The 12,036-nt window shown below is 36.1% G+C and overlaps 1 protein-coding gene across 1 annotated transcript in view; it reads right to left on the bottom strand.

Moving 5' to 3' along the window:
* Window positions 1–9,353: 9,353 nt before the first annotated feature.
* The window catches only part of LOC129889127 (protein PHOX1-like), a 39,638-nt gene continuing 36,955 nt past the window's right edge, over window positions 9,354–12,036 (bottom strand). Inside the window, exons 5-6 of the mRNA XM_055964302.1 lie at window positions 10,742–10,788; window positions 9,354–9,483 (exon numbers count right to left, since the gene is read on the bottom strand). The gene's annotated coding sequence lies outside the window, so the exon portion shown is untranslated. The remainder of the gene's footprint in view (window positions 9,484–10,741; window positions 10,789–12,036) is intronic.

The raw sequence follows: 12,036 nt of genomic DNA, 5'->3' as shown, positions 1-12,036 counted from the left end.
ACATGAATGCATGATCAATTGATTTGAAAACCATGAAATTGACTTGAAAACATGCATAATCATATACCTTCTATCAGTCCATACATAATGCATAAAGATAATATCGTTTGGAAGTATAATTGAAAATACCCATAATTTACATTATGAACCCTAGAGATCAATATAGGAGAATTCATGGAAAAACAATTCAATTCAATGCAATAACCATCAATTTATATCAAAATAGACTCATAATTATAATTTGAACCATAATTCATGAAATTGGAATACATATCATAAAACCCATAAAATACCATACTTTAATTTGATAGAAAACTTGAGAAATTGATTAGGCTTCATGGATGAAAGAATCCATAAATCAATACCCACATACCTTGAGTGAGAAAACCAAATAATTTGGAAGAACTTGAGAGTTTTGATGGAGAGCTTGAATGAATTTACTTGAAGTCTTCAATATAGTCCTTGAGAGTCTTTTGTAGAGAGAAAAATATTTTAGTAGGTGAATTATAGAAGAATGAATAGAATTGGAGGTTTAAGTTAATTTATAGAGCTGAATTAGGTCCTAAAAACGTTTAGGTTCATTAATAACAATTAGAAAAAACTCTAAAGTGCCCTTGCTAAAAACTAAATTCGGCCAAAAAATATCGCCAGGTCCGCAATGTAGACTTGGCGTAGACTTTACTATTTTGTGCAATTTCTTCAAAAAAAATTATCTTTCAATATACGAGTCCTAAAAATCCATCGAGACTATTATTTTGAAGGTTTTGACCCCCTGATCGATATTCTGAACTCAAATTTGCCAAAAAGATTAAGGATAATGTATTACATGAGCGGCCTATTCCAAAGGCATTCTTAAGGCACTTGTGAGCATTTTGAGGAATGTTACAAATTCGTAGACTAACCCATCCTATACATTTTAATCTATGAATTTCAGGACTTGATCTACTGATCAAGTCTATGGCTTATAACTTTGATCGTTGCAACCTCTTTCGTCCTCAACTTATGAACCTAACGACCAAGAATTTGCTCCTAATACACGCTATCCTTCACACCAATACTCTATGTGGTAACAATGAGTGAAGGATCTCCTAATAACTTCTAAAGCATATATATGTGAAAGATTAGATGAATAACAACTAACTTTGATGGTATATCTAACTCATATGCTACATTACCTATCCTTTTTGAAATCCGATAAGGACCAATATAATGAGGACTAAGCTTCCCTTTCTTCCCAAATTTGATGACACCCTTCATGAATGATGCCTTCAAATACACCCAATCGTTAACTTCAAAGTCTAAATCTTTTTGCCTAACATCAGTGTAGGAGTTCTAATGACTCCACACAGTTTTCAATGTATATTGGATAATCTTCACCTTTTCCATATCCTTATGAACCAAGTCTGTCCCTATAAACATAGCTTCACCAACTTTGAACCAACCAATCAGAGATCTATATCTTCTCTCACAAAGAGCCTCATAAGAAGCCATCTGAATACTCGAATGATGACTATTATTGTACATAAACTCTATGAGAGAAAAGTGGTCATCCCAATTAACATTAAAGTCTATAACATAAATCTCAACATGTCTTCTAGAGTCTAAACTATACACTCTGCTTGACCATCTATCTAAGGATGAAAAGCAGTACTAAGGTTCACCTTCAAACCCAAACCTTTCTGAAATGACTTCCAAAACTTAGCAGTGAATTAAGCACCCATATTTGAAATTATGGATAATGGAACTTCATGAAGTCTGAATATTTGTAGATGTACATTTTGGCATAGTCCTATACTGAATCAATAGTCTTTACTACCAATAAATAGGTTGAATTAGTCCTATAATCTACAACAACCTAAATTGAATTATGTTGATCCATATTGATCAATCCCACTTCCACTCCAGAAGAACTATATTCTGAGTCACACCACATGTCCTCTAGTTCTCAACTTTGACTTGTTGGTGATTTGGGCACTTAGCAACAAAGTCTGCAATATCTCTTTTCATGTCATTCCACCAATAAACTTCTTGTCATGATACATCTTGGTGGAGCCTAGATGAATTAAATATCTAGAATTGTGGGCTTCTTCCATGATCCTCTCTCTAAGTCCATCAATATTTGGAACACATAATCTACCTTGGTACCTTAACACATCATCTCCCCGTTGTTCAAAATTCATCACCTTCTTCTTATGAATATCTTCCTTTAACTGAAGTAGGATGGGGTCCTTGTATTTCTTTTCCTTCACTTCCACTACTAACAAAGATTCAACCCCATTATGCACCATAAGACCACCTTCATCTGAGTCCATCAGGCAAATTCCTCAACATCCAAGTCTATGCACTTCCTTTGCCAACTCTCTATTTTCTTCCTCAACATGAGAGGTACTCCCCATGGATAACTTATAAGAGAATCAGCAACAACATTAGCCTTACTTGGATGGTAGAGAGCTCCTATCATAGTCCTTGAGCAAATAAGCCATCTCATCTATATCAGGTTTAGCTCTTTCTGACTGGAGGCATACTAAAAACTCTTATGATGACTATACATATCCATATGCATGCCATAGAGATAGTGACACCATATCTTTAAAGTAAATACCTTCGCCGCCAACTTGAGATTATGATTCGGGTAATTCCTCTCAAGGATTTTAAGTTGTTTGAAGCCATAAGTTATTACCTTAACTTTTTGCATTAGAACACAAACAAGTCCAACTCTGGATGTATTGCAATAAACCACAAAACCCTATGTACCCTCTGGTGGGGACAACACTAGAACAATAGTCAATTTGGTTATTCAATTCCTAAAAGCTTTTCTCACAAGCTTCAGATGATCGAAACTTAGTCTTCTGCTGAGTCAACTTAGTCAATGGGGATAAAATAGATGAAAATCCTTATACAAACCTTCTGTAGTAACCAGCAAAACCCAGAAACTCCTTATGTCAGACGAGGGTGTAGATCTCGGCTAATTCTCTACTACCTCTATATTTAGAGAATCAATTCGGATACCTTCACTAAATACTATGTATCCTAGGTATGCTACAGATGCTAGCAAAAATCACACTTTGAAAACTTAGCATCTAACTCCTTGTCCTTGAGAATCTGGAGAACAATTCTGAGATAGTTGGCATGTTCCTCCATGTTTCTGAAGTAGATCAAGATGTCATTGACGAACACGATAACAAAAATGTCCAGATACTTCTTAAATAATGTGTTCATAAGATCCATGAATTTTGCAGAAGCACTAGTCAAACCAAAGGAGATAACAAGGAACTCAAAATGACTATAACTATTTCTGAAAGCTATCTTTAGGATGCCACTTTCTCGCACTTTTAACAAATGAATAGCTGAATCAAAGGTCTATCTTAGAGAAACATGTGACGCCTCGAAGTTGGTTGAACGGGTCATCGATTCTAGGAAGAGGATACTTATTATTGATGGTGACCTTATTCAACTGACAATAGTCAATACACATTCTATAAGAGCCATCTTTTTTCTCACAAATAGGATAGAGCGCCTCAAGGTAAGACACTTAGCCTGACGAAACTCTTATCAAGGAGATATCTCAACCACCCTTTTAATTTTTTCAACTCGGCTAGAGCTATTCTATATAGAAGACTAAAGATGGGTTGCATATCAGGAAGAACATCTATCCCAAAGTGCATCTCCCTATCAGAAGAAACTTTGGGAAGATCATTGGGGAAGGTTTTTGGGAACTCGTACACAACTGAAACTGATTGAATGGATGGAGTCTCAACACTAGAGTCTCTTACTCTAACTATGTAATACATACACCTCTTGAGGACTAACTTTCTGGCCTTAAAGTATGAGATGAAATGACCCGTAGGCACTGCTGGACTATCCTTCTACTCTGTAACTGGTTTATTAGGAAACTGAAATTTAACCATTCAAGTTCAACAATCGATTATGGCATAACAAGCATAAAGCTAGTCCATGCTTAGAATGACATAAAAATCCATCATATACAACTCAACTAAGTTGGATGTAGTGTTTTTATGGAAGATTGAGATGGTTCAATCTCTATGGACTCTATTAGCAAGAATAGACTCATCAACAGGAGTAGAAACACCAAAAGGCTCTAGAAGGCATTTGGGAAAGATCCCAAATTTCATGTCTATATAAGTAATCACAAAACATAAGTTAGCACCTAGATCAAGTAAGGTATATACATCAAGAGTGAAAATTTTAAGCATACTAGTGATAACGTCTGGTGAGTTCTCCTGATCTTAGTGACTAGACATAGCATATAAATGGTTTGTACCCCTGCCTATCCTTGAGATGTTACCCCTCTGGGTGATAGAGCCGATGATGAATACTAGCCTTATTTTCCTCATTTCATTGTGTCCACATTGAATAGTCTTTTAAAAAGTAACCTTTTTTTCAAAACTTATAGCAACTGCTTATTCCATCACGATACTCCCCCAGATAGGGCCTACCATACTTACTACAATGTGGGTTTTGAGAATATCCCTGTGCCAGACTACCTTGCGACTAAGAACTTGAGCTCTGAAATTTTGATTACTCTAAAACTTCTGATAATTTTGTTACTTTGTGCAGGTGCACTTGTTGACAATGGCACTTTACCAGATGACCTTTTTTAGAAGAAGGACCAATAACCACTCCTCTGTTGTCTGGACTTATGTTGCGCTGACTTTGACCTCTTGTTCTGGTGTTCTTCTCTATCTCTCTTCTTATCTTCCTCTACATATTCTTCATACACCATAAGCTTGGAGATATCAATGTTTGAAATTAGCAGAGTAGCTTTGCATTCTTTCTTCACAGGTTGGCCCAATCCAGAGACAAACATCCTCATCTTTGATATCATATATAAAAATATCTTTGGAGCATAGCAGGGAAGATGGATGAATTTAAGACTATACTCCTTCACTGTCAACCCTTCTTTCTTTAAGTTTCTTCTACCTTTGCCTCCCTCAGTTTTTGAGAAATAAGTGGTCTAAAAATTCTCCCTCAAACTCATCCTAAACTGCTGGCTCAGTACCTTCACCATAACTCTCCACCCACTAATTGTCCCAGATATTTTTTACATCCTTGAGTTGATAAGCAGCAAGCTCAACTACTATGTCTTAGTAGCATGCATCACCTTAAGTATCTTCCATATCTCATCAATAAATATTTTTAGGTCCTCTTCAACCTTGGACCTGGTGAACACTAATGGATTCATTGATAAGAAATCCTTGATCCTAGTCATTGTTCACAACTCTTGGGGATAGGTACTAGTGACTGGAGGGACTTAACAGTCTGACTGGGTAGTCACCAGCTGAGTAAGAATTTGAATAGATACTCTAAAAATTACCTCTAAAGAGAGGAGAGGATGAGGAGTAGGGGTCGGTTGCACTCTTATAGTGCTCTCGGGCACACCATGAGCTCCATTTCTGGTCTGCATTTTTGAAGGTGGAGGCATAGTTCTTGCATTTATTCCAATTAGAACCTCAATGCTAGTGATGTTCCTCTGGCTAGCGGTACACTTTAGAAGCATTACTAAAAATATGTGAATGCACAAGTTAGAAGAAACTTTTATTGAATTAAACTATATTGCACGAAGTGGAGTACAAAATAAGGGTGATATTTCTTAATATCCTATAGCCTCTCTCTTATATATGTGGCACTTCACATCAATAAGTACTCTACTAGAGACAGCTTCATAGACATCCTAGGGCTCTTGAACTAGGCTTAGATACCAAATTTGCCATGTCCCGAATATACACCCTAGGTATTTGGCACTACAAAACCATTGTTAGGAGTCTAGGTGTTTCTATAATTGTATTTTAATTGTATATCATCTATTTTACTAAGTTGTTTCATGTTCATATTTCATATAACTAGAATTATTCATATAATTCTACTAGTACATGGTAGTTTATGTATTAATACTGCACTTACTTTTTTTATTGGGAATAGGGTATATTCTATCACACCCAAGTCTATACCCTAGGTATGGCTAGTACTCAAAAACCATTATTGGTCCCAAGCAAACCCTTGGCTTGGCTGACTACTGAGCGGAAGACTAAGCATGAATACAAAAGCTTTAAAAGATGAGCATTTAAAGCGTAAATGGTATACTTATGCAATTGTTTGAAAAATAACTCTGAATATAATAGAAATAATGTTTAAAACATAATTCTGAAAGGACTGAACTAACTTAACTCCATCTATGAAGTCTCTACTAACTATGAATAGGTGCTGAGATAAGACCCACAACTACCTCAAAAGTGTCTAAACACTATTAATACTGAAAAGCATAATAAATGGAGCCCTCCAAAAGCAAGGAGGTCTCACCAAAAGCAAATAAAGTATGATCTCAATGGAGATCCCATTGATGATATTGAATACCTGTATCTGCATCATAAAATAATGGAGCATTGAAAGATGTTAGTAATGGAATGTACAGTATGTTATAAATCTGAATGAAACAATAACAGAACTAAATACTCATGTTGAAAGGATCATTGAAAATAACTTGACTGAAATATAAAGCACGAATGTAAAATAAAACATATAAAGCTTCACAACTAAGACAATGCAATGTATATTCTGAAAATAAAAACTTTACTTCTTGGAGAGTTTCTCTAACCGACAACAAGCACTATGGTCCTTGTGAAGATACAATATTTAGCCCATGTTTCCAGAGTCATCTAATACCTTGCCATAGTATAAGACAATAAAATTAAAATATGGATCCATATAAAAAGTCCTACCAGGGACTAAGGTAATGAGTCACCCGAACCAATGGCATGATCCTATTTATGTTGGTGGCACATATTATGGAGTTTGAGTTGTCTTAAATCATACCCAAATTGATGCTCAATTCTTTTTCTAAAACATACATTATTCCCAATAACTTTAAAAGAGGTCCCACTTTAGGAAAAACTAAAAATCTAATACTTGGAGTCTATGCTCAAAATAATTTCTTTAAACTGAACTAAACTAAACTTTAACTAACTGAAATTTCTTTCTCAATACTGGTAATGATTTCTTTAAAAGTAGTCATTCTTTTTTCAAAATAAAGTAATGTGTTTGGAACACTCAAGTTCCCTTAAAACTCTTCTTCGACTAATAGCTTAGAAATACTTGAACTTTACTTAACTGAATATAAATCATTATAATAGCAATATAAAATCTTCAAACTACTCTTAGCTAAATAGAGTTCATGGGGAAAATAGGCATGATCATAACCATGAATAAGGACTACATGAAAAAAATCATAACTTTAATGATAAGCATCACAATTTGATGATAAGGAGTAATGGAAGAACTCGAAATTAAAGAAAATTTGGGTTAAAATCCTGGTTAAACTCTTATTTACTAAATTTAGATATAAGGTATACGGATGAACTTAATCAAACACTATGAATAGCATTACATACCTAAAAGAACTAGATTCTTAAAAAACTTGAAGAAGACATTCAAAACCCTAGATTTTCTCCTCTTGAATCCTTTCTCTAAGTCTTGGGAATGATTATAGGAGTATTAGGGTTAAACTAAGCACATAAAAATCCTAAATATAAACCAAAACGTCGAGGCTTGGACTTAGAAAGGGTGGAAAAAGATCAAAATACCCTTCATTCAAAACTTCCAAATTCCGTATACAGGCCCATCTACGATCCACAAAAACTTCTATGGGTCGTAGAAGACAAGTTGACTTTTTCAAGTTTCCGAGCTTTGGGTTTAGAAAACCCTTCTACGGGTTGTAAACCCTTCTACGGTCCATCCTATCCAGCCATAGAAAGGTACTGAGACTTGGGGATTTCAAGACTTTGGGTTTATGCGACCTTTTACGGTCCGTAAACCCTTTTGGGGTTGCATTAATGGTTCATAAAGATTAGAAAATTTAGAATTTTTAGAAATTCAACCTATGAAAATATCAAAGTTTCAAGACTTGATCTACGATCAAGTTTATGATTCGCAAAAGTTTCTATGTCTTGTTTCACTAGGTTCAGAAGTTTGACTCCACGAGGCCATCTAGGATCCGTGGATGATTCTATAGGCCATATATGGTGTCCATAAAACTCACTTTCTGAGGAATCTAAACTTTATTTTTGGGCTTTTCTTATTTAATCTGAGCTAGAATATTTTGGGATGTTACATATTCACACGACTGTTGAGAGACCTCAACTGTGAGTTTTCTACTAATCGAATCTAAGGGTGAGCTATTTCATTCAGACTATCTTAGATTCCTCTTAGTTGTTTTGTTCGTCTTTTCCTACACAGATATTTTAGACTTTGATTGTGTTTTTTTGTTGGGGTTTCATCCCCTTATTATAGATTTTAGTTAAAGTTTCTGTATTATGGCTTTCATATTCTAGAGGACATATTTTCGCAAATTTTTTCATTATATTGGTTGAGCTTATAGGGACTCAATCTTTTTATTTGTCATAAACTGTTTCATAGTGATTCTACATAGTGTCTTGCTTCCTAAAAGGTTTAAGTTAACTTGGGTTGATAAATGGTTCCCCCACCGAAGGGTTAGCGTGGGTGCCACTCACAGTGGTTCAGAATTGTGAAAAAGTTGGTACTACAACCTAAGTTCGTTGATCTCATTGTATCAAAATGAGTCGAGTAGAGTCTTGTCGAATGATACGGAGATGTCTGTACTTTTCTTTGAGAGGCTACAAGACTCTAACTTCCTTCACTCTTCTATCTGTAGATAGTTAATACTCGATGGAACGGTACATGGACAATAGTTCCAACAGTGGATCTAGGTTGAGGTAGGTGAAGAGGAAGGGTCATAGGCAGAGCACCCGTTAGGGGTAGAGCTCTGCGGTATTTTAACCTAGGCAAGTGACCCCTCCCCACCCCAGAATAATATTGAGGACGAGGTTAAGACTAAGTTTGAGGAGGAGGCTAAGCCAGAGGTAGCGGTACAGATGGGGTAACAGGTCCTCCCCCTATGTCTTCTAAAGTGGTCCAACAAGTGTTATCTTTTCTGAGGGAGTTGGAGGGTACTAGAGCCACACCCACTGCAGTGGTTGCTCAAGCTCTAGATTGTCATGACCCAACCCCGTAGGCCGCGACTGGGGTTCGACCTAGACCCCCTTATGCGTATCTATCACTTATACTTAAGTTGAATCGTGTGCGGTGTAATACTATACATAAAAACCCCAATGGGTCAAAATCTTTTTCATGTTTATAGCCTCTTTCGTTTACATTAGATCATGAAAGGGCACACAAGCCAACAAGGCTGCTATAACATAATAGCTTTTACAACATATCATATAGGCATAACTGAAGCAACTTACAAATAATCCACATACATATGTCTACAGACCTCTAAGAATAGTACGATAACATATGGTGGGATAGGGCCCCCGCCATATCCCTGAATAAATAAATACATATATTTGCAGACCAGCACCAAAGGCTAGGCTCTAGAATAGTGGAGCACTTCCAACGTAGCTGAGTGGAAATCTTAAGTTGGTGGATCCCCAAAATGAATATCTGTACCTGCGAGCATGAAACGCAGCTCCCCGAAGAAAGGGGGTCAGTACGATACATGTACTAAGTATATAAAGCATAACATATCATAACTGAGACAATAGTTGAAGTAGGGAGGCAGGAAACAATTATAACAATTAACAAATTACTGCACCTGCATCTTATGAAATAAAGTCATATGTACTATCGTTACGTACTATACTCGGCCCGTCCGGGGGCTCAGTGTAACAACTACATCATTCTATCATCATAAGTACATATGTATTATTAGCATTGTGGAACGTACAGCCCAATCCATGTATATAGCAAGTAAGCGCCGAGGAACGATGGCCCGATCCATATATCGTATAATAATGCAGAGGAACGACGGCCCGATTCGTGTCTCATAAAATAATGCCGAGGTACGATGGCCTGATCCGTATCATATATAATAATGCCAAGGTACGATGGCTCGATCCTTATAATATAATGATGTCCAGGTACGACGGCCCGATCCGTATAATATAATAATACGAGGTACGATGGCCCAATCCATATAATATAATAATGTATATACGTGCACGTAAAACTCAATAGCATATAAGACATCCCTCCAATATCATAAAGTATATCCAAGAGCCTCTAGGTATAGGAGCTTACACCTCTAATTACTATTCGGCAGATAGAAAGTTCGAGGGTCGTAGTTCAACTACTTTAAGACCCTTACCATTTAAAAGTGGGTACAAGCCTTGAGTCACACCCGGAACCTATAAATGGAACTACATCTAACTCATATTGTACATCGTTTTACTTACGTTAAACCATTCCAAGAGAAGGAAGGGATAGGCTTAAAGTATATTACTTTTCAGCACGTAGAAGACTTTCAAGACAATAGCTCAACTATCGCAGGAGTTCTAACATCAAGTGAATAAGATTAACGAATCATGCTTGGGGTTCTAAGAATGGAATTATCCCCACATTACATACACCCACCACTTTTAGCTAAGACATGCCAAGAGAAAAGAAGAAAGCTTTACATACAATACTTTTCAGCATATATAAGACTTGAGGAATGGGAGCTTAATTACTTTAAGAGTCTTAACATTCAGAATTGAACATGAATTATGAATCATGAATCATGTTCAGAGCTTATGAATAGAATTACCTCACGCTTCATACACATATCATTTCTCACTTAAATCTAAGACATGCCTAAAAGAAAGAAAAGATAGGCTTTACATACTTATGCCAAAATATGCCAAAAGAAGGAAACGTTAGCTTTACATACCTCTTACGGATTACTCTTTACCGTGTTCGCCTCGTCGTCCTCTGAACCTATTTAATCATAAAAATAACACTCATATTAATAACCTTCGACTCTCCATCTTCTCAAACTACAACCAATCATCCATAGGAATCATTTTCTTAGGAGTCTTTCTCAAGTAGTTTATTAATCAGTTAAGAAGTTAACAGAAATCGGGCAACATCTCCCTTATAACATGCCCTATTAGAACTTCCAATTACATACCTAATTACCACATCCAACCAAAAACAACAACATGCATCACATATACAAGTAATTCACTTCAACATTACAAGATACAAACTCCAAACAACTCGTTCAAAACTATGATACCAAAATAGGGTGTTTAGTCTCTATCTCATAAAACCTTTAACCCTACGAAATAGAGGGTTGTGTGGCAGCAACCAGCAGATCCCACACCTCTTTTTGAAAACTTTTAAGCACTGCAACACATCACCATGCACCTGCATCCACACACCACAAGCACAACACCTTGCTTCGACTACAATTTAACTATAGCGACTCCAATTTGGTTTGTTTCGAACATCAAGCATATTTATGGAATTTTTATATTTCCAGCCACTTACACAACATATAATACACTTCATAACCACACCATAAACTCCAAATTGAAAGAAAACCCTTACCTTAACCTAAACTTGTCAAACTCGCCAAACTATCAAAATGTGAATTCTGGATAACCTATTATCTTGTATTGTCGCTTAGTTTCGAAGGGGTAATTGAGGGAAACAAGATTTGTGGCCTCAATGAAAGTTATATACATGTGTCTTAGAGTCACATACAATTTTGAATCACCCCTACAGCAATTTAATACAAAATGATATGCCTAAGATACCAACAGCAGTCCATATAGGATTTCCAAAACAAAATCTGGGCAGCACCTCACCTATACTTCATCATCCTTTTTCGAGCAGATAAAAGAAAAAATGGGTTTTAGAGGCTAAATAAAAGTTATATCCCTATGAAATAGCTTTCCAAAACATCTTGAATCACTCGAAACGAAGCTTTACACAAGGAGTTATACTAGTATTATTAACAGCAGTCATATTTAAAAATGGGTTTGTTAACAAGAACAAAAACCTCCTCGTTGCCTCAACGATAAATTTTATGTTGTTAAACATCGTTGCTTAACTGAAGGATACCTTAGACACTTAACATACGGAATGAAATTAGAGGACTTACCTCAAAGCCATGGCTGTCATAGCTCCTTTCTCTCCTCCTCAATGTTTCTCATCTTTTTTCCAAGTGTAAAAGGATGG

The sequence above is a fragment of the Solanum dulcamara genome, chromosome 5 (genome assembly GCF_947179165.1).
Source record: "Solanum dulcamara chromosome 5, daSolDulc1.2, whole genome shotgun sequence".
NCBI lineage: Eukaryota > Viridiplantae > Streptophyta > Magnoliopsida > Solanales > Solanaceae > Solanum > Solanum dulcamara.
This window is presented reverse-complemented; position numbering and strand designations above follow the sequence as displayed.